Source organism: Xiphias gladius, chromosome 2 (genome assembly GCF_016859285.1).
Source record: "Xiphias gladius isolate SHS-SW01 ecotype Sanya breed wild chromosome 2, ASM1685928v1, whole genome shotgun sequence".
Lineage (NCBI taxonomy): Eukaryota > Metazoa > Chordata > Actinopteri > Istiophoriformes > Xiphiidae > Xiphias > Xiphias gladius.
Genome location: NC_053401.1, coordinates 10,664,024 through 10,689,531, shown reverse-complemented (window position 1 = coordinate 10,689,531; position 25,508 = coordinate 10,664,024). Strand labels below are relative to the sequence as shown.

General features: G+C 40.4%; 1 long non-coding RNA gene across 1 annotated transcript in view; it reads left to right on the top strand.

Moving 5' to 3' along the window:
* The window catches only part of LOC120803469, a 47,962-nt gene extending 31,989 nt beyond the window's left edge, over positions 1–15,973 (top strand). The window contains exon 3 of the long non-coding RNA XR_005709343.1: positions 15,751–15,973. This is a non-coding gene — a long non-coding RNA (uncharacterized LOC120803469). The remainder of the gene's footprint in view (positions 1–15,750) is intronic.
* Positions 15,974–25,508: the final 9,535 nt, after the last annotated feature.

The following is a 25,508-nucleotide window of genomic DNA, read 5'->3' as shown; positions in this document are numbered from 1 at the left end:
GTGTGTGTGTGTGTGTGTGTGTGTGTGTGTGTGTGTGTGTGTGTGTGTGTGTGTGTGTGTGTGTGTGTTTGTTTGTTTCTGTGTGGCTGTGTGTGTTACATGCAGATAGTAGGCTGATATTAGCATCCCAATCTTTTGAAATTACAAAACCTACCGACAGATACATTACAATATTTCCAGACCCTATAACCTTGAAATCATGTTCAAGATATGCATACTGTAAAATTTTGTAACTTGGTCTTATATTCAAACTTCAAACAACTTGTTTAAATTCCATTTGAATGATGCACATTAAAAAGTAAAAACCCAGAAGTCCTATTTTAAATTTAGATTGACAGTAAGGTCAGTATCAGGTTGCAAAAAAAACGTCTCATCTCATGGTCAGGTTCAGCATAAAAGGAACTCCTGAATAACCAGAGAGAGAGTTGAATAAGCTCAGGTTTATGAATTTGCTACACTGTTACAAGTAGTAAGAGCCGAAAAGATTAGTCGATTAATCAATTAGTTGATCAACAGTCAATTAACTGGGCAACTAATGTGATCATCTTTTTTTTTTAAGCTAAAAAAGCAAAAATTTCACTTGCTATAAATTCCATTCTGGCTCAATTTGTGAATATTTGCTGATTTTCTAATAATCACCTGTATGTCTTTGTCTGTTGGCCGGACAAAAAAAGACATTTGAAGACGTCACCTTGGACTATGGATAATTGTGATGGACATTTTAAAAAATATTTTCTTACATTTTTTAGACCAAATGATTAAGTGATTACTTAAGAAAATAATCAGCAGATTAATCAATAATAAAAATAATAATAATTAGTTGCAGCCCTAAACATCAGTTAGTAAGCTCCTTTAGACATCTGTAGAATATTTAGATATAACAAGCAAAAAATAAGAACCAAGCATTTATTTTAGGTGAGACAGGAAGTTGATTACAGAGAGGCAAAAATGTTCCCATCTAAGTACATCCAACTGTTTTCCTGCCCTGTTTTCTTGTCATTATTTCACACCTCCTTCTGTAGTTCATCTTCTTAGTTTTCCTTTGCACAATGTCAGCCGTCCTCTTGTGGTGAACAAAACCAGCAGCGTGCACTGCAGACATCAGAAGTAAAAGAAAAATAATGCTTTTCCTTATGGGGTTTTGTATGTGAAATATAAATGTTAAGAAAGGAAAAACAAATGAGATTTTGTAAATGCAAAACAGGAGTTTCATCAGACTCCAGTGAAGAAAGAAAAGTAGAGGAGGGGGAAATCAGCATTATAGCTGTGAAAGTTGTCCCTCTCACTCCCTCATTTCTTTCCCTTCACTCCCTTGTTTAATTCTTATATCTCTCATGTTCCCTCTCTTCCTTCATCCCTTTTTTCCTTGATTTCCCTCCCCCAAAGCCCCACACTTCTCCCAGTCTAATCCGCTGCTCGACATGCTCCCTCTTTGTTCTGCAACCCTGACAAGTCGTCTCTTTCCCCTGCTCCGAGGACAGCCCCGGTGTGCTCGGGATAATGGAATAAAATGCTGGAGTGATAAACCCCCGAGGATGCTGGGAGAGAACACAGGAGTGTGTCAACCAGGGTGATAACACTCTATTCTCCTGCGCGTCTGTCGACGGAGCAGGGATTATGGTTTTACAGGCAGGCTTTGCCAATTTGCAGCCCCTTTCTGCAGGCTAGGATGTTTACACTGGAAGGTATCATGGGCGTCAGGGAGCACCAGAAGAATATTCTCACAGCTGTCCCGCACAAAGGCCTTCATTAGTTTTGAACATAGCTACACGTTGTGCAATCATATTTTAGTGGACTGGTAAAGTCACCCTTTTCAAAGTTTACTGCGATCCTAGGATGTAACAATTCCTGAAGAAAAGCAACTGTACTCGAGGATGTAGTTTTAACTAGTTTTGTCCAGTTACACAGATGTGTCACACAGCTGCATCACAGCCAAAGTTAGACTCACTATAATGGGCAAATCCAACATTTGGAGCTGTGACATTTTTAGGATAAGACTGAAGTTAGTCTATATTTTTTCTTATTATCAACAAATCTCTAGAAAAGACTAAAACCAACAACGAATTGATCCAACTATTAATTATGATTAATAAAAAGGTTCCCATTAAATGCAGATGTGGGATGAGACACAAACTCAAGTCACCTGCGCAAAAGTGTGATGTGCATCGCACACCCTGAATTCCACACCCTTTCCACCTCGCTGTATATGGAGCACACCATTTCCTTTGCTGGCACTGAATGTTGCCATTGGATGCAAGCGGTGAGGTGTGGATTCGTTGGTGAAACCACACTGCATTTTCACTGAAATGCTGTCCCTGTTTAGGGGTGGTGAACGATTGTGGTGTAGTTACAATGCTGTTCAGTGTAAAGCTCATATGTCTATCTGGCCCCCCTTTCTTTCATGAAATTTTGAAAGGTACGTAACCAAGCCATACTGGATCAGTCAAACCTTGAGTTCGATTAAAATCAAACAACTGCTAATTTGCAAATGCTAAAGATGACTGGACATTACTAGACTTCAAAGTTAAAGCAAAAGGTTCTTTGTTAGCACTACCGACTCAGGTTGACCTCCAGTCCAGATAGGCTTTGCAGTTATGGTTTCACAAGTTAATAGTTCAACATTTTCATGTCCGACATCTGGCCAGTGCAGCCAATTTTGCTAGCCTCTGGGCAGTTCCTCTTCCTCTCTCTTGATTACCCTGACAGTAACTGTTAGTGAAGAGTATAGCAGTTTAAATACTCACTCTCCATGTTGTAGATTCTGGTTGGATTGAGGTATATTTTAGATTTTAGACCTCAGCCTCTGCAGAGAGAATACTAAACTATTTTCTTTGGCAAATGCTTTGGTCCAGTCAAACTGGTCATTATCAGACATGAAATAGGATTCAGAGTATCCAGGCTTTGGAGTCGGGATTTTTGGTGCAGTGAGAGAGTGAGACGAGGAATCAATAAAAGCTGATTGGTAACCCATGGTGCCATTGGTTTGTCGCTGCGAAACAATTATCAGAGTTTGAGGTACTTGGTAAAGTTCAAGAGATGAAACTTAGTCATTTCTAGAAAACATTCTGTCTTGTGATATTACACTGCAGTTCACCTACTCTTGACCTCAATCTCCCACATATCCACACAGGAAGGGGAAGTGGACACATTTCCCCTCCACGGTCTAACCCGCCACATACCACTTTGATTTAACCCCAGCAAATCTGACAATTGAACATTCTTTAAACTGACCTTGACCACGAGAAAAAGAAAAAAATAAATAAATCGAAGAAGTGCGCGAGGTAGCCTCATAAGAAATCCTCCCACCCTAAAAATAGAAAAGGTCGCAATTAAGTGCCAATCTAATCATCCCTCTGGTAAACGAGCCCTGAAGATTCCGCCCTCATATCCCCAAGGCTTTTTTTCACACCACTTCCTCATCATCGTTGGCTATCGGCTTAATTACGCCCCCGCCATCCCCAGATAAGAGAGTGATAGCGTTATCACCACGGCTCATTTCCAAATCCATGAAATTAATAAAGTCTACCTCCCGTCTCAGTTCTGGGGCCCAACTTATATTATATAAGGCGTTTTTGTGTTTTAGGCAAATGATATTCAGGCTGTGGTTTTTCACCCTGATGAGGGTTATGTCTGTGTGTTAGTTTTATGATTCCTGTGGCTTCATTTAGCATTCTCACAGTAGCTCGTTTGTCCATTTGGTTCAGTTAACAACTTAATTTTCGTTAACCTCTACCTTTGGAAAACTGCTAAATTGCACCGTTTTGTTTCCTTCTGGAGTGTACTTTGCACACATTACTTTACATGTGTGTGAATTATCAACTGGTAGGAATATGTTGGACTATAAGTGCTGCCTGCAGACAATCCATACAACTCCCAGCTAGTTATAACAAATGGTGTCTTTATCTGTAAATCATCAATAAACCTCTAATCAAATAAAGTGGAGCTTGCTTTCCAGCCTGATCTCCCTTGAGTCTATGAGTTCTCCAACTCTCCATGTTGGCTGCTGTAATCAGTAGGGAGACAGCTGGTTTCACCACGCTGTTCCACCTGCCCGCTCCCATGAGTAAAGGGCTGTGCTTCACCGACCAAATCCACTCCAAGTCTCTCTCCGAGGCACACTCCAGCATGACTGGCAGGGGTCTCACACATCGATTTCAGGGAAAAGGGAAGGTTGGGCGGACCCGTCACCACACCGACGCTGGCAATAGAATGAGACGGGCTCCCACTAGGTTTGGGCCTGTCATTTATTTCTAAACGACGGCAGATGGTGGGTTTGGCGCTTGCACCATCCTCTCAATCTCCCAAGGTGAATTTCTGTGATGGATGTGGCGAATGGGAGCGCTGCAGAGATGGCTGAGCCACATCTGCGCAGGCCGATAACAGGGGGGGCAAAGTATGTCTGGGCTTTCTACCTGCCGACTCGCATCTTTCTGAGTTTATTTGCCTCTCGCTTTCATAGCCTTGCTTTTTGCTGCTCTTATCAGCAGGACACCTTTCTGTTTACCGTGCAGGTGGACTTTCAAGTTTGACATTGTTACCTGGCTGGAGAATCTATATACAAACTTTCCTTCCAGTATGAGATATACCCTTTATTTCATTGATTGCTGGTATGATAGTTAATCATCACAAAATTATATTTACTGTATCTATTTTAAAGTCTTTAGGTCATTTAAAAAGTCTTTACTTACACAGAAACTTTTAGAGGAAGTTACAAAATAACATTTTATGTAGGAATAAAAGTTTCTTAATCAGCTTTCATTCCTTTTTGTTATTCTCATAAGCACTCTGTCTTAATGGGTGTTAGTATAAAGTGTAAGTCAGTAAAAATATTGTCATTGTCACTGTTCTGATTAAGTCACGATATCCAAGCTGAATGAACAACATTGTCTTTTAATGGGTTTGGATAATAACTAATTACAATAACTGTGGTTATTTTAAGTGAACTTGTACTGTTTTTAAAAGTCTTTGATGTGCCTTTTACATGTGTATTGGATAATGCGCTTTACAAATCACAACCACTTACATCCAGGACTGGGTAAAATCAAAAAATTCATGACAAACACACAAGTGCACAAGTAAGTGGCCGACAGAAAATACAAAATAAGGAACAGGTTCACATTTGGTAAAGTCATGAAATAGTAGGCCTACATACTCACCTAGAACTTCCAAAAAGATGAAGAAAACCACTTAAACAAACGTATCCAATACATTTGATTTATCTGTGATAGTGTTTTGAGCCAGTAGCTCTGACAACATTATTAAGTTGTCTACAAGATTCAGCAATACTTACTTGTAAGTGTTGCTAGGTAGCACAAATGCCCTGGTTGCTTTAACTCCCAAATGTTGTCAACTGTACAATTAAAAAATATGACAGTGCAGTACTATCAATCACATAAGCTTCACGAATATTCGGGAATGTTTTGTAGTTTATTAGATGATGATGATGATGTGAAGAGGATGGAGGAGACTCCGCTGACACCGTCTTGATTGCATATAAAGGTTTATTACAAAGAAGTACAGCGTCAAATCAAGCATCTGCAGATCTCCTTGTGAGAGCGTGTGAAGCCAATGAACCACTCTGAAAATCAGCGTTGACCACCGACTCTTAAATAAGGCAACTGTTTTCCTAAAAACTGTCACTAACATATGGTTTCAGTCACACAGCATTAACTTCCTTTTCCAAACTGTGAGACACCCTCTGAGGACCTTTGACCTAGGGCTTCTATGTAAACACATAAATTCAGTTCTACATATGTAAACATACACCTCAGTTTCTCAGCAACTGTACATTTTTACATAGAAGTAGCCTAATTTTGTGCAATTATGTCATTAGAGTAGGGCTGCAACTAGTGATTATTTTCATTGCTAATTAATCTGTCGATCGCTTTCTCGATTAAGTGATCAATTGTTTGGTCTGTAAAATGTCAGAAAAAAGTCAAACATTAACTTCACAATTTCCAAAGGCCCAAAGCGATGTCTTCCGATTTGTCCAACAAACAGTACAAACCTCGAAAATATTCAGTTTACTCTAATTTAAGACAAAGAAAAGCAGAAAATCGTCACACTGGGGAAGCTTAAACTAGAAAATGTTTGGCATATTTTCTTGAAAAATTTCTTAATACATTAAGTAATTATCATAACATTTGCTGATTTGTTTAAATATTATTTTATACAATACTTTAACCTTACTAAAAAAAAAATTGGCCATCTTTCCACCTCTGTTTGTTTCAAGATTCACTGCCTTTATTGAAGCAGTTTACGAGCACACACCCTCTGCCCACGCACCGTCTGACACAGTAGATCCAAAGATATATTAAAGTGACCAATCACCGCCTAACAACATCCTTGCAAAGGTCACGTCAGCTTCATCATCCTAATCATCAAACACCATCACTTTCCATGATTTAAGGTTGTAGTAAAAGCATCATAACCCGCCCAACCACATCCCTGCCTATAAATGTATCCATGGCAACAGAGACGTTGGGCTGCCCTCCGACGATGCATCTTTGGGATTCTCTGTGCGTCGCTGCAGGTTGACAAGTCAGGCGTAAAGAGTCGATTTAGCTGCGGCATTGGGGAGGCTCGCACATTAGCAGAAAGGAAATAGGAGCCAGCAAATACTTAGTGGGTGATTGGCTTCGCAATAACAGAACACCCCCTTTGGCAGCTCGTCAAGCGGTGCTATACAGATGCCATTACAAACAGGGGGGCCATTAGCAGCCATCGAAGCTTTGTGAGGCATGTCGCTGCTTCACACCTTTAACCTCCAGGGCTGTTTTAAGATGTGTATGATCAGATGTATACAACTTATCCTGTGTGTTTGTCTATCTATCTAAAAGGTAAAAGAAAGACCGAGATAGATAGATAGATAGATAGATAGATAGACAGATCAAATTGCATTTTCGTCAGACAACAAATGGAGGAGTGGAAACCTCAGCTTTTATCCAACCATAACAAAATCCAGCTTTTAAAGAAAAGTTCATGTAACAAGGTAAAACATTGAGTACAGATCCCTCCAAGGGCCTGGTTACATCAATCCCCTTTGCAAAAAAGAAGCAATTTGGGTCAAAACATGGCACAGTGTGTGTGTACACAACACCTCAGAGAATCAGACCCAGATCCAAGTCTGAAAGAAAAACCCTTCTGTTTGACTTCTTGAACTGAGGACTTCTCTTGTAGTTTCATATAGAGGTACAATAATGTTGTACATATTATGGTTAAAGAGTGACCAATAGCAGCTATTTAGTGCATTTTTGCTGCAAGATAAAGTTTTTAAACAGATATATGCACATCCTAAAAGCCCCCCTTTGCTGTAGGCAGCACTAGAGACTAGAGCTGCATTATAATGACTTCCACGCTAGGAAAAATATGTTTTGTGATTTTTATGCTTCATGCAGTGTTGAGGAACAGTATGTAAGTAGCTAGAGCTGCACAGAAGCACTATTAATATTCAGTAAAATGCCAACTTAACCAGTGGTGGGATGAATATTTTATCACCATAGGGTCCATTGATGTTTTCTCTGTTTCTTTTTATTGTGGTTGGAAAGGCCAGTCAAATCCCATGCAAGTGTTATAATTTTGAAGCTCCACACTGAAACCAACACAAAAGAAAATGGGTTTCTAACCCCGTGGTCACATTACAGGTCACAGATTTTTACAAAGTGGTCAGAGAAGCCTGGTGATGCTGTTGGACACACCAAATAATAATCTCTACTCCTGTAGTTTAACATATCACCTCTACTGTATTTGTATTAACTTGACAAAACTGTTTTTGATAACTGAAATAATTAGCAGCTGGTATTCGCAGATAGCTTGGCTGTGACAGAAATAGCTAATAAGATAATTAGCAAGCTGGTAATTTGAGAGCACGTACCTGGAATACGGGAGATATTTTTTGTTGAATACAGTACAAACAAGGTCTGATCAGAAACTCAAATAAGATGATAGCAAAAAGTGAAGGAGGGGGAATATTGAAAGACATTTCTTTCCTGATGCTCAGCTCTGACTGGTTCACACTTCACTGCATCATCAGATGTATTAGGCACAAAAGCATGATTGGGACATCTCTACTTATGACTCAACCCTCTGATTTTGCCCGCTCGCTAATCCATCCACGACCATACCAATGACCAATCATGATTTTATTTGGCGGTGGTGTGCGGTGTGAACCCCAGGGAGCAAAAAAAAAAAAAAAAAAAACCCTGCAGAACACCGGGGCTTAAGGGGAGGAATTTAGCACCAACTAAATTTAGGAAGTTTGATGGGTCTCTGGGTCAATTTTGGATGCAACTATAGCGTCATGCTGGGTTTACAAATTCAACAGCGAAGCATTTTGAACTGGCTGCAGCGCTAATTCGCACCCCTGACTGGCTTCTTCTCCATAGCAACCGTACCCGAGGCACATAGGTATTGTAGTTTTTAGAGCTGTCCACCATGCCAAATGACAGACAAAACAGGATGTATTCAGAGACATGAAATAATGAAACCAGAAGCAATAGCATGCACTTATAACGTTTTCACGTTATCCAGGAGACTCCCGTATGTCTACGTTATGAGAATTCAGAGTGGGGAAAACACTTCTGGAGCCAACAGCTCCGTTACCTCTTTTCTGTCCTGCTGCTGTATTCGCTAGATATATTGACCATTCAGTGAAAGTCTGTTTCCCCCTCCAGTGAGGTCCTGTGTAGCTAAACGTCTGGCAAAGCAAAGGCTGGGCCCTACAAAACCTTCAGGGCATACCCAGGCTAAAAATGCATGCATTCATGCTGGAGTGCCGCGATTTAGATGAAAGCATCCGCCAAATAGTGTGTGTTATGTAAAATTAGTTGCCTGCCCTGCCTGGGCCATCTGTATGCACTTCAGTAGTCTCCTCTACCACCCATGAGATGGTGCACAGACACCCCAGGAGGTTTTTTTTTTTTTTTTTAACTTACACAGTCCCACGGGCACCCTCACTGACTGGCATCTCATTAGGAGAGCAGAGCGGCGTGCTCGTGTGTTCGCTGCCAGACAGGCCAACGCCACAGGCTGCATGCTAATTGCGGAGGCGTAGCCAGCATGAGACGACCTTGTATGGTAAGCGAAGAAGGGGGCAGAGAAGTGGTTTTGTTTAGCGTCTGGTGGGCAGGACTCTCTCCTCCTCAAACTGCTTTTTTCCTGACCTTGGGGCAGCAAAGTCAGCCAAGTCTGACCACTCACTGGAGTAAGATCCTAAAGTAGAGGTTTCATTTAAAAAAATATGAAGTAACATAGTGTGCATAAATGTACATAGTAAGCGCTTTACTTGCCATACCATTATATAACAGCTTTTAACGAGTAAAGCATCTTAGTGAGTGACATTATTCTGATTCATTTGCTGCTTATCATAACTTGACTACAATTTCAAAGTACTGACTTGTTCTTTTGCTTGACAACTCATTAGGTTTAAGGCTTCAATTGAAACTCGCATTCAAAACACATTCTGACAATAATTTAGAACATCTTGACAGTCGCATATATACTTTCACCTTTTGTGACATTAATTTACAACATGTCTCAGCTTTATTACGTAAAGGGTGTGTAATTTCCTTTGAACATGAAAAGCAGCTTTATAAACTCTGAAGATTGATGTATATTATACAGAAGGCATTTTTTTTTTCTTTGGCTAGTAGATGTGGAAGTCTCATTCCTTGTGTATTTCAATCACTGAACCCTGTCTGGCTCTATCTTTAATTTCATCATAACCCCTCCACTCCAATAACACAACCTTTTGGCAGCGCACTCAATCTCAGCACTCACATCTGACAGGTTTTCTCAAGCAGCTAAACTGTTAAGTCCAGAGATTAAATTCCAATCACTGACAAATCATGTAAGCACTTGGACGGAGAGGGAGATAGAGAAAGGACAGAGAGAAGGGACTCTGGAGTGTGTGTTTCTGTGTGTAACTGTCCGAAAAGGTCAAATACGGCCTTGTACGGCATCCCCGATAAAGTAACAAGCAGCCCGCAGGATAAAAAATGGTTTTGTATCTTTGTAAAACTTGAGGGCTGGCAAAATTTAATTTAGTTCCTCCAACTAAGGAATATAAAGAATGTGATGTGTGAGGGAGAGACATAGATACAGAGACAGAGAGAGAGCGGGACGAGGCAGCCTGTCTGTTTTAGTGCCATTAGTTCTTCCCTGCCACTCATTGATAAAGAGACGCTGCCATCAGCCAAACCAGCCGTCTCCTTCAGTCCTCATTAAAATGTCGTCATATTAAAAAATCATTTCAGGCCTTTGCTGATGAGCGTTTTATTGCCTTCATGAAAATGTTCGCACTTTGGAGTCAATGGGAGTGAGAAAACCTTCAATGAGTAATGAAAACGGGGAGGGAGAGGGAGAGGGAAAGAGGAAGAGAAAGGACGGAGTAGATAAGGGTGATTTGTTGCATACTTGTGAGGATGGTTTTGTTTTTTAGACTATTAATAATTTCTTCATTTAGTTGCCCTACATAAACATCCTTTCTGTACAGTAATGTACATAGCAATGGCGACAAAAAAGTGAGACTTTATCCTTTGCAGTGACCTGAACATGAGCTCCAGCTGGTGTAGCACTTTGGTCAAGGAAGAATACCTCATATGATCTATACCATATAAACTCTGTGTAATGCAGTACTGAGGGAAGTTACGCAGAGTTGAGGTTTCAAAAAACAATGAAACAAATAATGTGTAAAAGGCTAACAGGAGAAAGCAGGTGAAACATGAAGCAGATGAGCAGAGGATAAAGAACTAAAAAAGAGGAAGGCAACCAATATGCAGAGTAGGAAATGATAAGCAAACAAAACAAAAAAAAACTAAGCAAAAAATGCCCCAAGCAGTTTAAACATGACACCATAAAATTATATTACATTACATGAGACAATGGTAAGGCCATCATACAGAAAGTTAGCCGGTAGAGTTACAAGTGGTACAGTTAAACTTCATTTGAAAGCACAATACCTTGTGACACTTTTGTGCCTCTATATTTTTTTGGTTCAGTACCACTTGGAGTAATTCTGACTTTTTTGATAGTCCGCTCCAAAGAGTTACCTTTTAGAAGAGACCAGGAAAACAGCTGTAATCAAAAGGGGTTCAAGAACTGGAACCATTATATTTTGGCTAATTTTCTGGCTTGTGCACAAAAAGGGACTTTTTTGTTAAGGGGTTAAATCTCAAATATACCTTTATAGCAAGTCTGTCCACCTTTTTAATAGTATTTTTTACATGGCATTCTTACCCTTTTATCTTGTGGGGCTTTTATTCACCTGATTTTTCCACTTAACTTCTGTTTGGTTTTATGGGCAGTTTGGTGATTTACATGAGTGTTAAAGCCCTTAATAAGTCTGTTTTAAGCAAGTGAAAACTAGTCTAAGTGACCTCAGTGCAACATTATATGCATTTATCCAGTAAGCAATAAAAGCTCAGCCCAATTAGCAGTAATGCAGCTGCTAACAAACACAGCTTTAACCTTCTATATTCTCAGCAAAGGGCATCTCACAAAGTGGTGCAACAAATGAGACAAAGCACCAAATATCCACTGTGGTTAAGAGCACCTTTCACCTCTGCAGGTCAGTGAGATGTTGCACTTGAACAAGGAGCCTGGAGTTAATCTTCTACTCACTTACAAAATGCTTCCACAGGCACTTTTTATCGTAGAGACATGTGAAATGGAAAAAGCAATCTTCTAATACCCCTGCAGTGGAAAAACAGCAGCGGCAGAAACTTAGAGGCATATCTGTCAGAGTATAAAGGTTACTGGAGAGGCAATTTCACACACACACACACACACTTTAACAATAACCCACTGGAAATCCTGTGGTCTTTTAATGACATCCGGACCTGTAGCTGCTATATGTTGTACATATAAAGCTCAATACAGCCTGCAAAGACTGAGTTTGCTGCTGCAGAAGCACGTTGTCTACTGAAGGTCCTTGAAACATCAAAGGCACAATAGAGGATTAGGTTTAAATGGACATGGTCTCAGCACGTATTCATCTTCATGGACTATTTATCTGAGGTAGCACTTCTGCTCTCATTTTTTGGACTTGTTTCCAGTCTTATTCTTAGCTTTTTACCGCTCCCACTTCGCTGATTTGTTCCCCTGATTTGTTGGGTTAAAGTATAGACACGCTCCTGCTGCACATCACTGCCACGATGTAAATTTAATGCTGCCATATGCTGATGTTTTCAGGCACCGGTGTTGATTAAATAATTTTGTTTTTTCTCTGATGAAGAAGTAAAACTTTGGCACATTTGTTATTTTGCCGCATGCCATCAGTCTCTTCCTGATAATCAAATTTCTATTCAAAGTGGAGCAAAAATAACCACATTAGCACAGTGTAGATACTGTACTCGGTGTGTTTTCTTTATGAGATTTTTTATTTGTAAATAGAAAACAAGAGTGCACCAGAATCCATCTATTAATGCAGGAAGCCATGAATTATGGGAGGAAATTAAACTACTTTTACACACAGACACATGGACAAACAACAAACAGCCAGCACACCAACAGAGGGTTCGTAGGAGTACATTAATGTCCCTGCAGAATATACACATAACTACTTGATTGGCCTCAAGGGATGTAATATCTACGCTTTAATTTCAGATAGCAAGTAAGCATATCCTGTTACAAGCCATTACAAGAGTTTAATGCCAGGCGCTGTGTTGGGGATGGTGTTTGTTATGCTCTCATTTTATATCCTCACTTCTTAGGATTTAGCCGTGTTTGAGATGAGATGAAAAGATTTCTGCTATTTGGGTTACAGCTCTTGTCTTGCGAAATGTATTCATGCAATTAAAAATGTGCAGTTGAAAATAACTTCACTGCTCATTCCTCTTCTGTTAAGGCTGATTCAGAAGTAGGAGTAAAAAAGTTAGAGAGAAATAGAGTGGATGTAACTAATTGCTTCTCCCCTCTGGCTTTGTGGTGTAATACACTTTACTTTGGTTGTGATTTTTTTTTTTTTTTTTTTTTTTGGGCTGTACACTCCACTGTGGCAGTTGGACAGAAACATTCGTTTCTTGCCCTGGCTCTGGGCTCATGCTCGTACTCTCGCCAGTCAAAGAGTTGCTCCCGGCTCGGGTTTTTTTGGTCGTGTTACAGACAGGAGACGCCAAAAACAATGTTGGGTCATTACTCATCCCAAAACCTACTGAGTTCTGGGCATAAATAGCAAATGAGCGGAAATGTGCCAGTCAAGAGATGCCGGAGGTGGTGGAAGAGCCCAGATCCTTTATTAAAGTAAAAGTACCAACACCAAGCTATAAAAACACTCAATTATATGTTTAAGTCCTACACTTAAAACCCTGCTTTAGTACAGAAGTGATGTCAGCTAAAAGTACTTGTTTTGCAGAAAAATGGCCTTTTTAAGCTTGATCACAATTGTTAATGAGTCTTCACCGCATGTTTATTACTGTCACCAAGTAGACATTTTATCCCAAACCACTATGTTTCCCTAAACTTAACCACGTCGTGTTTGTGCCTAAACGTAACCAAACCATAACCAAGGCGCCGTCACGTAAAACTGATTTATTTTTCAGCAGTGATTTGTAATGGTTATTCAGGGCACAGACAAATGTCGTCTTGACGATATGCGGCGTTAGATCAGAAAAAACCTCTATGTGTTATGTATTTTGTTGTTAATTTGGAATACTTGTTGTCTGTACATTCTTTAAGACATCAGAAACCAGACACTTTTTTTGTAAAACGTCACAAACCCAAAAAGTTGGGAACCGCTGGTTTAATCACCTACAATGCATTGTATTTTATAAGGTTATCATATTTTTAATGTAAAACATAAGTTAGAAAAAATTTAGACACTAAAGTAAGGTACAAGTACCTCAAATTGTTCTTTAGAATAATACTAAAGTGTAAATGTAGGTAGTTTCTTTTCTCCGCTGAGAGCACTACTGTTTTAGATAAATAAGCCTCAAGCCACTTGAAAAACATTTAAAAAGGTGAAAACGTCCTATAGCTTGTTAAAACCTTGTTTTTGGGCGTAGTACGGGCTGATAAATACTTCATTCGGAGGGATGATGTTAATTTGTGACATCCTCATTTCATATTCTCGCCAGTTGGGCATGCCTCAGTTTTGAGGTGTAATATAGGCCTGCCAAATCAGCGGCAGCCCCATTACTCATCCCCCTCTGTGCTGTCTCCTGGCTTGTGCTCCGGCGCTAATGCAGATTACAGGGATATATGAGGGCTATTTTGTTCGCTGCAGGGTGGAAACGATCACAGGCAACCCCATCCCTCTCTGATGCACGACTCTACATCTGTTCCCCCCACGAAAGCCTATCTGGAGATCCATCAGAGCCAAGCCCTTATCAGATCTGAGGCTGCTACATCTATTGCACATCAATTATAGATGCTATGTGCAAAAAATTGGGTCACTCTATCAACACACACTCTCAATCCTCAGAGACATTGTTTGGTTAAGTGATTAGTGGGTTGACTTAGATACAGTTGGTGCATTTTATAAGTGTTACATGGTCCATTTATGATACATGAGTATAGACACAAGGGCCTCCAGTGAAGGAGAATAACTTCTAACTAATAATGGTTTTGATATAACGATAACGTAACTTTCTTTGTGTACAAAGAAATAAGTTAAAAGTAGAGGGAATTAATCACAACTATCCACACTTTTTGTGATCTTTCAGACCCTTGGTGGCCTGTGTTTGTGGGATTTGTGCAGGTGGAAATCCGCCCAGGTGTTAAGCACATTCCTCATAATCGATAAACCTATTTTTTTTTTTTTTACTGCAATGAGACAATCCGAGGTGATAAACGAGCCAAGCCGCATTATTCGTAGCCGAAAATCCCTTGCTACTTAAATTCATTTCCAGCTTGCTCCGTGACAGAGAACGCAGACATGTTATTAAAATTTCTATCTTTTCTGTGACCAGGACACGTCCAAAACCACACGTTTAATCTTTATGCAAGTCTCTCCTCATCTGTTGGGTAAATAGACCATTCATCATATTACTGGGCTTTTACAGCTTGACTGTTTGAGCGATCTGTCTGTCAAACAGCCTCTCTCCCTGGCAGTCCAATCAATCATTTTTCAATGAAGATGTCACAGCTCATTGTGTGGAGTGTTATCCCAAACAATTTTCAGACCCTTTTAGATGATAAATTAAAAGCTAAACTTTTTTTTGTCCATGAGGACGGTTGGTCCTCTCTCCAAAATGCATAGGTACGATACTCTTACAGGCAGTATATATAGAGTATTTTACCGGTATTCTTCGCAATTTTAATGCTGAATTCACCTTCTGTCAACAATTTTTTACCTCAGTGGAGACATTAGCAGGTGCAGGAATGTCTGAGTGTGCTCACAATTAACTTTTTGTAAACCGCACAAGTCATCAAGAAATAGCTTCTGCTCAACAAGAGGCGTAATTGGTTTGTGGTTAATTGCAGTTTGAAGCTGCAAGTTGTGGTGTTTCTGTAGAACCACAGTATGAGCTCTTTAAGACTTCACGCTTTCTCAGAAACAGGGGAAAACTGTTTTAAAGACTGACAGCACAAAACTATACACACCACTCAGAAATTTCTTCCAGGGTATGCTTGTTATTGGAGGTACTCAGCAAACAAAAGATAATGACGCTTAATTCAATAAGGAAGCCATAAGACTGACTCATTAAATACAGCAAACAGCCGCAGTGGAGTAAGAAGGATTCCACTCTTCAAGTTGAACTCTTATTCTTACGTCTCACATCTTCTCTCTCCTCTCTTCTGTGTTTGTCGCAGGATCCTTCCGGAGTTGACGCGGGGACCTGCAACACCGGGAGCCTGAACACTGACACAAGGAGTTGTGTCAGATAACAGAGAGTGCAGACAAAAGGCAGGAACATAACTGCACATCCCGCATGTGAACCAGAATCCTCGTGCATCAAACTTTCTTCTATTTCACTCAAATCTTTTCTGATATTTTTCCTCTTTAACGAGACCCTGCCCAAGTCAAAGAATCACCAGTCACACAAGCGAATAGTTTCCTCTAATTGCAGTAATTTGCAGTTTAGAAAACCAAATTAAAGTGTAATAAGACATGCACTGCAGTAATGGAAGAAATATTCAAATCCTTTACTCAAGTAAAAGTAGTTTCATGTGAGTATTTTTTATATTTTGGTAAAAGTCCTGCTTTCAAAATCTTACTCCAGTAAAAGTACATTAGTATTATCTGAAAAATGTATTTAAAGTATCACAAGTAAAACTATCCTTTATCCAGGATTCCTCATTTTTGTTATTATATCTGAATGTAGTATTACATTTTTAATACGGATGAAGTCAAATGTAGACAGCACTTTAACGTTGTAGCTGGTTGAAGTGGAGCTAATTTTGGACCTTTAAATACTGTTGAGTTAATCTACAAGACTGCACCATATTTTGTGGGATGATCATAAATTTTACATCTAAAATCTTAATTTGCTCAATAACTGTACATCTTGTACTATAGCTAAGTGTAGGGTAGCATTCAATGGAAGTTAAGTACAAGTACCCAGTGGTGGATGGAGTATTTAGATCATTGATTAAGTAAAAGTAGCGATACTGCACTATAAAAATACTCCATTACAAGTATTAAAAGAAATCTTACTTAAGTAAAAGTACAAAAGTATTCTCAGCAAAATGTACTTAAAATATCAAAAGTAAAACTGCTCATTATCCAGACTCACTCATTTCTGATTATATATTACTGGATTATGAGTAGTGATGCATTTACTGCTGGTCAAGGTTAATTTAAACTACTTTATATACTGGGTAGTGCAGTCTATAATAATGCATCATAATTTTGACAGTGGTGCAGAAAGTACTTAAGTAAAAGTAGTTATACCACACTCTAGAAGTACTCCCTTAAAGTATATACTATCAGCAAAATGTATTTAAAGTATGAAAAGTAAAAGTATTCTCTGCATAAAAATGGCCCCTGTGATATATTATTAGATTTTAATTACTCATGGTTTTTTTATGTGTAAGCAGCCCTTTAATGTTGTAGCTGGTTGAGGGGAAGCAAACTTGAACAACTGGTTCAAAGCTTTTGGGTAGTTTAGTTCATAATCATGCATCATATTTCTAAGATTATCATTTATTTATTCATGCAAAATCTTTTTTCAAGACTGCACTTAAGTACAGTACTTATATGAATGTACGTAGTTACTTTCCATCACTAAGTCACTGGATCACACTATTTTGGTGTCATAGTCTATTTCTTTAGTTGACTGCGGTTTTTCTTTTCTACTAAAATCTAGGAAATATTCATTGAATAGAAATCATTTAATTACACAATATTCGTATTTTGTAGACTAATATTTGAACCGCACCGTAATGGCCATTCAAATAATAAGTTTTCTGCGTATATCTCTAGACGAATACATAACATAATGGCCTATTTTATCAAACCGCAACCTTTACACTCATGAAACCGAGTGTATGGAAATCCAGCCCTTCTTAAATCTAATTAGTAAAATGAAATGCAATCTGTTACCTCACTGCTCATGCATTCGTCTCATGAGGCCTGGAAGAGGATTTGCGAGGATCTGCAGGTCCGTTCTTCGATGTGTCAGCCCCTACCACCTCCTCCTCCTCCTTCTCCACCTCCACCTCCACTTCCCCACCCTCAGTGCACCACAGTTGCATTATTAAACTTTTATAAGATCATTAGCATACAAAGCAGGAAACCTACCGCGGTGGAGTCATACATATTTATCTGGACGTGCCTGACTGGTGCATGCATGCGCTCGTACTGTAACCCCTTTTACACACAGGCGTGACTGGCTTTCTACTGCAGGAGAGCTGTGAACAGAGACTATGAAGTGGATATTAGTAAGAGCACGTCTAGTTTTAAGAGATAGAATCTTATTTGTGTAACATCTGAAGAAACACGAGCTTGCATTTGCGCTAAACTACACTTTAAAACATGCAGCAGTCAGTGAGACTAAGAAAATATGTGTATTTGGAAACAGAGCAGATAGAGTTTGGTTAGGTTCATCAAAGCAGTTTGCTTCAAGCATAAATAATAGTTTACACACAGAGGAATTTCAGAGTCTAGTAATGCCTGCAATACATATTCAGCTGCTGCACAGAAGCTCATAATCAAACAGAGAGTTAGTCAACAGAGAGCATGGTTTTGTAAATACTTGTATCATCTGTGGGTTCCCTCTGCTTTTTGAATGACTGTGAAATCAGCTCCTTTTCTCTCTTTTCCCTTGTTCTCTTCCTCTCCCAAATCCACGTTTTCTCCTCCATGGTGCTATCCCCGTTCGCCTGCCCACACGGGGCACACTCTCTCTGCTGTCTCTCTTTTCCTCCTCAACCCTTCGGGCTGAGAGCACAACCCCTCCTTTTCGGGCGACGAGGAGTCCTCTGTTAATATTCCTTCCTCCCTCGTCCTTCTTTTTCCTCCCTCCTGTGAGATTGCTGTTGTGTCTTATGGCTTTTTATTCCTACGTGATGGTCGATGGGTTCATGTAGGAGTAGAAGCCACTAAACACGCGGTGAGTGCTCAACACGCTGGCCAACACACACAGTGAGCTTCCTGTGGATATGACAGCTGCCATGTTCACATCAATGTCCTGCCCGTTATCAAGAATATGCACACTGAAAAAAATAAAACAGTGCTGGCTAGTCACTGCAGAGTGGTTACGGTTCTGGTTTATCTTTGCGAACAGATTTGTATTGTGAAAAATCTTTTAAAATGACGAAAATAAACAGATACTATACCTAATTGAACAACGGGTTGTAAGACAATTGAGCAGAATGTACAGGAAGTCTGAACAAATCAGTATGACCAAATCTTTAGTTGTGAACAGACCCACTTCTCCACCTGCATGCTGGCTGCATGTGCCCTGAATTTCAAACTCATTCCTGCATTCCTCTGCCTCGGGGTCATTGTGCAAAACTGGAGCTGGAAAGTTCTCCAAACAGAAATCAGGAGGAAAGGATTACACAAATCAAGTGAAACAACTTGCAGAGGTAGGTCATCAATGGTGTTCAATAATGTGCAGAATCGATTCTCCTATGAAGCCAAGGTGAGAGCTTACTGTACGTGGAAACCTGTTAAAAGTTACTGTATCACGCTTGTGTTTGTTTGACTGATCAGACCTCCAACACCTCTTGCACTGTTGATATAAACACCTACATCTAAAAATATCGGTCATCCAAAAACCTCAGCTTTTCATGAGCTAAGAAAAGCCCCACTGTTTTCAGCTTTTGGACAGAGCCTTTTTTGGAAATGCAATGGAATTTTCTCAACCCATACAGGTATACTCAGTCCTTGTTTTAACAGCACCAAGGCCCTGTTCATACCTGGCATTAACATTGCGTCATGGCTGATCCTCTCACAGTAAGTACAGGTCCTGAACGCAACCAAGATGCTCTGAGGTAGCACTGAGATCCAATCGCTCAGACCACATTCAGAGGCGGTCTGGCCCGCATATGGCCACATTCATTTAGTAGTGTGTAGGCGAATGTGTCCTGGGCCACACTGAAGGACCGCCCACTGAACTGACATCCTCTGCGTAAGCGGATGTACGTTCTCATTCAGTTGGTTCTCAAACGTGGAAGCTGTCTGAAAATTTCAAAAAGGCCCATATAGAGACATACTACGAGTGCGTCAAACATCTTGGGCGATTTAGTTTGCCTGGAACACGCCGACAAATAGACCCAGTCTGTATTGTTTTGATTTCTTCTTCTTTTAATTTCTGGCAGACGAGGCAGGGAAAGTGCAAGAACAACCAACAACACCGATGTACGTGTTTATTTGCACATAGAGCAGGGAGGTGAGATCCGATCACAAGTGGTCACTCGAGACGCATATAGAGACGCATTCTAATGCCAGGTGTGAACTGCCGTGCTTGGAGCTGTCCACTCGTGAACGAATCCCGAAAGATGCATTTTAATGCAAAGGTATGAACAGGGCCTAAGAGTCTACAGTTGTGCTAGCTATCAGTGTGATAGCTCATTTTGCTCATAAGGACCAGGCCTATTGATATGTTGCTTGACAACGAGACGGGCCCAATCTGTTCCTGTGCACGCCACACCCAAACAGTGAACGTGACCGATAGGGTTGATTAAATTTGAGACCTTTGCGGCGGGAATGGGAAAGGTTTGGTCACAAAAAGGATACATCACCTCAGAACCATGAATGTCTGTGCCAAATTTCATGGCAATCCATTCAATATTTGTTAAGATATTTCAGTCTGGACCAAAGCAATGGACCGACCAATGTTGCCATCCTGTTGCAAGCATGGCTAAAAGTTCAAAATCACTCATTTGGAGATTACGTGGTTTTCGTGGGACAGCGATAAATTGCACTTTTATGTTCATTCAGCATTTTATTATATATTAAATATATAGTAAATATCCACATATGCATTTGGTTTTTGGACACGTACGTTACATATGCTCTTTGTAAGGCTTCTCTTCCTGCTGAGTTACTCTGCCCTTTTAAATCTTTTAGCACCAGCCAAAAAAACTGTAAGTCAGCTCAGTGCAAAGCCTTTAAATTCCTGTCCGCTCACAAATTAGATCCAAGACATTTTCGCCAGTTCAAAATGGCGAATAATGGTATTTATCAGCAGTAGTGCTCTACCTGAGCTGAACTTACCGTCGACCAATTAAGCAAGAAATTCAAATTACCCTGCGCCTGTTGGGTCCAGTTGAGTCCTGGGGGGTTTTGGTTTAAATGTCAACCTTCTGTTTGTATTTCCCATAAAATAAGTCGCTCACTCTCTCCCGCTGAACAGAATCTGAATTAAGCCTAAATAAGTTGTTGTCGGAAATCAAAACCTGAATTAGCAGTCCCTGGATATTACAAGAATTTGACACATGCTTGCAATTGTGTGACATTACTTTTCAGCGCCGATATGAGGTAGATAATTATTCAGGATGAAATTGCGATAGATATGGTCTGACGAGGTTTAATGATTTATTCAAGACTGTAAGTTGTTATGATCTAATATTCAGTGGGTGGGATGGAAAGTTTCTTCTGCTTGCATTATCAGTTTAATTTATTTTTCAGGTTCCCGCTCCTACACAGTTTTTTTTCCCTTCTTTATAGAGAAATGAGGAGGTCTGAGAGAATAGTAGAGCAAGAGAGACACATTACAGGAGGCTGAGAGAGGATTCGATCCTGGACCAGCGGGGGTCCATGGGAGTCTAAAGGTGGGAATCAACCGTCACGGCATCTATGGGAAAGACACTGCATTATTTAAAACAGCACTGGCATATGAAGGGGGAGGTTTTTTTTTTTTGATTAGATTGCTGCCATCGTCTGTGTCACCTGAGGGTGTGTACGCTTTTTCCTGCATTCCCCGGTTATGATCCGACGGTGCTGTAAACCTCACATTTCCCAAATGTCAAAATGTGCAGTGAAATAAGACGACACCGTCTCATTTTCACTTTGACAGCTGCGTTTTGTTTTTTTTTTTCAAATTATGCAATTGCTTTCCGGTCATGATCAAGTTATACATGGTCACATAATCCTCAAATTCAGGTAGAAACATGAATATCCTCACAGCTGGCGTAATGGGATTTTAATCTGACAGCTGCAATAATATGGCGCGTTTGTGTACAGTAGGCTTAATGTTTGAGTGTTGTGTTACTGTATCTACCCTCCTCAGGCCACATTTTGATTTCCCTGTAATAAATAATGCTCTTTTGTGTTCTGTGCTTCATTTGTTCCCTGTTGTAAAGTCAGTGCTGCTCAATAAATTATGAATCACACATGTTCAACCTGCCGCATATCTCTTGTTTCATTTGTCTGTCAAACTCATGCACAGCCCAAATGAACACACAAGCACACACGCAAGGTCTCCAGTTTCCAGTTTTACAAGAGGTCTCTTCTTGTAAGTCGGGTTGTTTAGCTCAAATGGATTTGATACAAACTCAGGGTAAAGTTGACGCAGCATGTAGCTAAATAAGCAGTACGCACAGTGAGTGAACAGAAATAGAGCAGTAAAAACATTTTAAATTATTAGTAACAGTGAATTTTAACTGTAAATAAGCTTCAGTAGATAGTAATTGCCTTATAAATAAGACAATAATAGACACAAGTTGCTGATATACCCAATAAGCACCCAATCATTGCAGTTTAAACTGCCTATCATTGTCATTATTGCTCATATTGTTCAGTGTGTGTGTGTAAATTTGCAAAAAGCCATGAAATTGCCATACATAACAGCACAATTGCATACTGGTTCATTAAAAAATAAAGATGTCATTCTTGCCGCAACATGTTATCCCACAAAGTTGTCTTAACAGCTGGCAAGTTGAAGGATCGTTTAGGGGCAACTCTGATGCAGAGGATGAATTGCAGAGGCACAGTGCGAGTGTTACACTGTCTTTTCTTGGATTTTTTGGGCAGCAAAGCTCGCCTACACACACCAGCTGGCTGTTGTCTGGGGGAATCGCCTCAGCCATCTTTTTTTCTGATGAAATCAGAGGAAATCCACAAGCAGCCCAAGGCAGACCACACATCCTTTTTTTTCTTCTTCTTCTCACTTCTTCTCTATTCAATAATTCTCAGTGATAGGCCTCTCCTTTGAGCACTGGCACCACTCCTCATTCCAATTAGTGAAAGGCAAAGAGGCCCCCTTGTTTGTCGGCACGCAAGCCTTAATTGGATAATCCCTGAAATTTGGGCGAGTGCACAAAAGGGATTCTGTGATTAAACCAGAAAGTCTGTCAAATATTGACACAGATGAGTCCTGCAAAGTATAGATACAGAGGATGAGTCAACATTATTACGCAGGTTTTTATTCACAAGGGCAAAATATGACATATTTGTCATAAAGTTTAGCCTTCAGAATAAAAACGAAAAATCTAATCCATCCTAATATTAACATGAATATTGCTTTGCATAAAGACTTTGTTTAATTAGCTTTAAATCCACGTTTAACTTGTCTCCTCATGTTCATTTACATCTCCCTCCATGAGCTCAGTGGATTTAGCTGGTGAACTCAGCGAAGGAGGCTGACTGTTGCTCTCCAACAGACTCACCAGGTTGTCGCGTTTCATGAAAAGAGCAAGTGTTGCAGTGTGTGTCAGTATCCGTAATATCGGCAGATAAACAGTTCTGCACTTCAAAATTAAATTTCCACAGCGGCGAAGTGCGGCAGCTGTTCCTAGAGAACAAAAATCGCCACAGTAGAAAATTGTTTCCTGCGTAACAAGACTGAGAGTTTACAGCCATGCAAGCAGCTCCATGAGGCTGTACATTTCCAACTGGACCAACCGACCGGCCCACGCTGCGATCTGTGGAGCCAGCATGGGCGAAAAGCTTAAGGTGGCGTGCAGCTTGAGTCCGTGTTTTTGCAGCCACTAAATGATGAAAGTTCAGGTGCCTTCCAGAAGCCTACCTGGCATTTTGGAAACAATCTCTGCTCACAGTGTGACCTGGGGGCGCCCCATTGCGACAACAGTGCCCTGAGTTACACACTTTTCTCTCAACATCTCGCTAAAACCCATCACAACAAGACGTCTCCTCTCAGAGTCCACTTAATGAGAGTGTAGCGTCAGCGTTCTGGCTGCAATTACAGTGCTTAGGGCTCTTTAATGATATGTTAATGGCTTGTCTGTATTACCTCTCAGCTGGCCAAACAACATTAAATACCCTGCGGCTGATTAATCCGGCATCCACAAAAACACCCAGTTAGAGGGAAAATGTTTGAATCAAGTTCTGCCAACAACTTTAGAGTAAAATAGACCCACACAGAAAGTAATACTATGAGATATTTCCCCCAAAATAGGGATGATAGCTGGGGCTTTGAGATAAATTTATTCCTGTTTTACACTGAAAACTGATGACTGCAGTTATATTTTACATATTCGGATGGTGCTCTAATGCAGAATGACTTCGGAAAATTTAGGGTTACTTTGCTCAAGGGCACAGTCTCAAAACACACAGCTGTTGAGGAACACTGGGTGTCATGAGGGTCAAACCTGTGACCTCTCAGTTACATAACACTCTGTCCAACCAGCAGGCCGCCCTGCCCACTCACTGCTGCTGCTGTGTCTGCATCAAAGTCAGGGATACAGAGAGAGGCTGTTAAAACATCTAACATGACTTGCACTAATTAAGTGCATGTCATTTGCTGTTCGTCTTAAAACCAAGAAAAAGATTTTGGCATACTTGTAAGTTAAGGTCAAATTAGCAAGGTGACCCCTGACATAGTTGCTGAAGAATCCACCTCCATACTGAAAACCAACACTCTGTATTTCAAAACAAACCACTTTTCAGTCCACAGCATCACCATTGTGTCAAATACGATTAATCTGTGATGCCTTTCCAACAGCTCCCAGCACAACTGTTCTCTTGTCAGCACATGATTGCTGCTGGCGTAGAAACTCACAGGGCAGTAGTGGTTATTAATGTGCAACATCTGAAGTCAATCTCGAGAGGGGGGGAATCCATTTTCCTTTCGTAACGTACACGGAGCGGTGACAAAGCACCATCGAGTCTGCAGAGGAGAAGCGATCCCACCCCATCTAAGAAGTGTAGGAGGAGAAGAGACAATCAGCAGGTGGTACTGTGTAGTGTGCTTAATCAGAGTTGCGAGTTGCTGACACTGTGGTAAATTACTACTACCCGACTTCTACCGCAGTATATACAGATGGGCGATAAGGAAAATGTAACATAAAGTGCCTCCACAACAGCTTCAGTGCTCTTTCATATACATTCTGCAAGTCTATCAAACCTTACTGGAGGAATAGAACAGAAGTCTTCCAGAAGATATTCCCTCATTTGGTGAGCTGATGATGGTGGTGGAGGGGTTTTGTGGGTCCAAAATCTCCCATAGGTGCTCGTTTTGGTTGAGATCTGGTGACTGTGAAGTCCTTGGGTGTTGCCTAGAGTGTTTCCTCAGGGTGCAGGTTTTCATACAACGGTGACACACCAAATGTTGGACCTGCCAGATACAGTTTCTGTTGAAACCCCTTGACGACACACAGTAGAACTCCAAACACGAAACCTTCCAAGAGGGATTAGGACATTTTAACGGCTCTATAACCTGTTTAGGGGCCCTGGGGCAAAATATTTGCAGTTGAAATTTGCTCTGTTGCCTCCAAGTTCCCATCAAGTGCAGTAAACACGACTCACTATTGATGGCAGCTTCATTATATTTTGCAGAGAACCTGGTCCCAGGTCTTCTGTATGTCTGTTAGTTTGTGGTCATTTGATGAAAGTCAGCTTCATGCAGGGATATGCACCATGTGAGCACGTAATAAATTGAAATAATAATGGTACAACACAGTCCATCTGGGACGCATCCCCATCTCCAAGACAGAGCCACAAAATTAGGTCTTAATTCATTTAGTTGTGCAATTTCCCTAACAAATTTGCAGGTAATCTAATTACCAAAAAAAACAACTGATATACAATGAACCTGAGGCTTTTGGGCCCCCTGGAGGTCTGAGGTACTGGTGCAGTTGCCCACTTTGGCCATCTTTTAATCCAGCCTAGGATTCTCTATTTTTTTCTTCCTTTTCTTTTTCCCCAAATCAAACCACTGAGT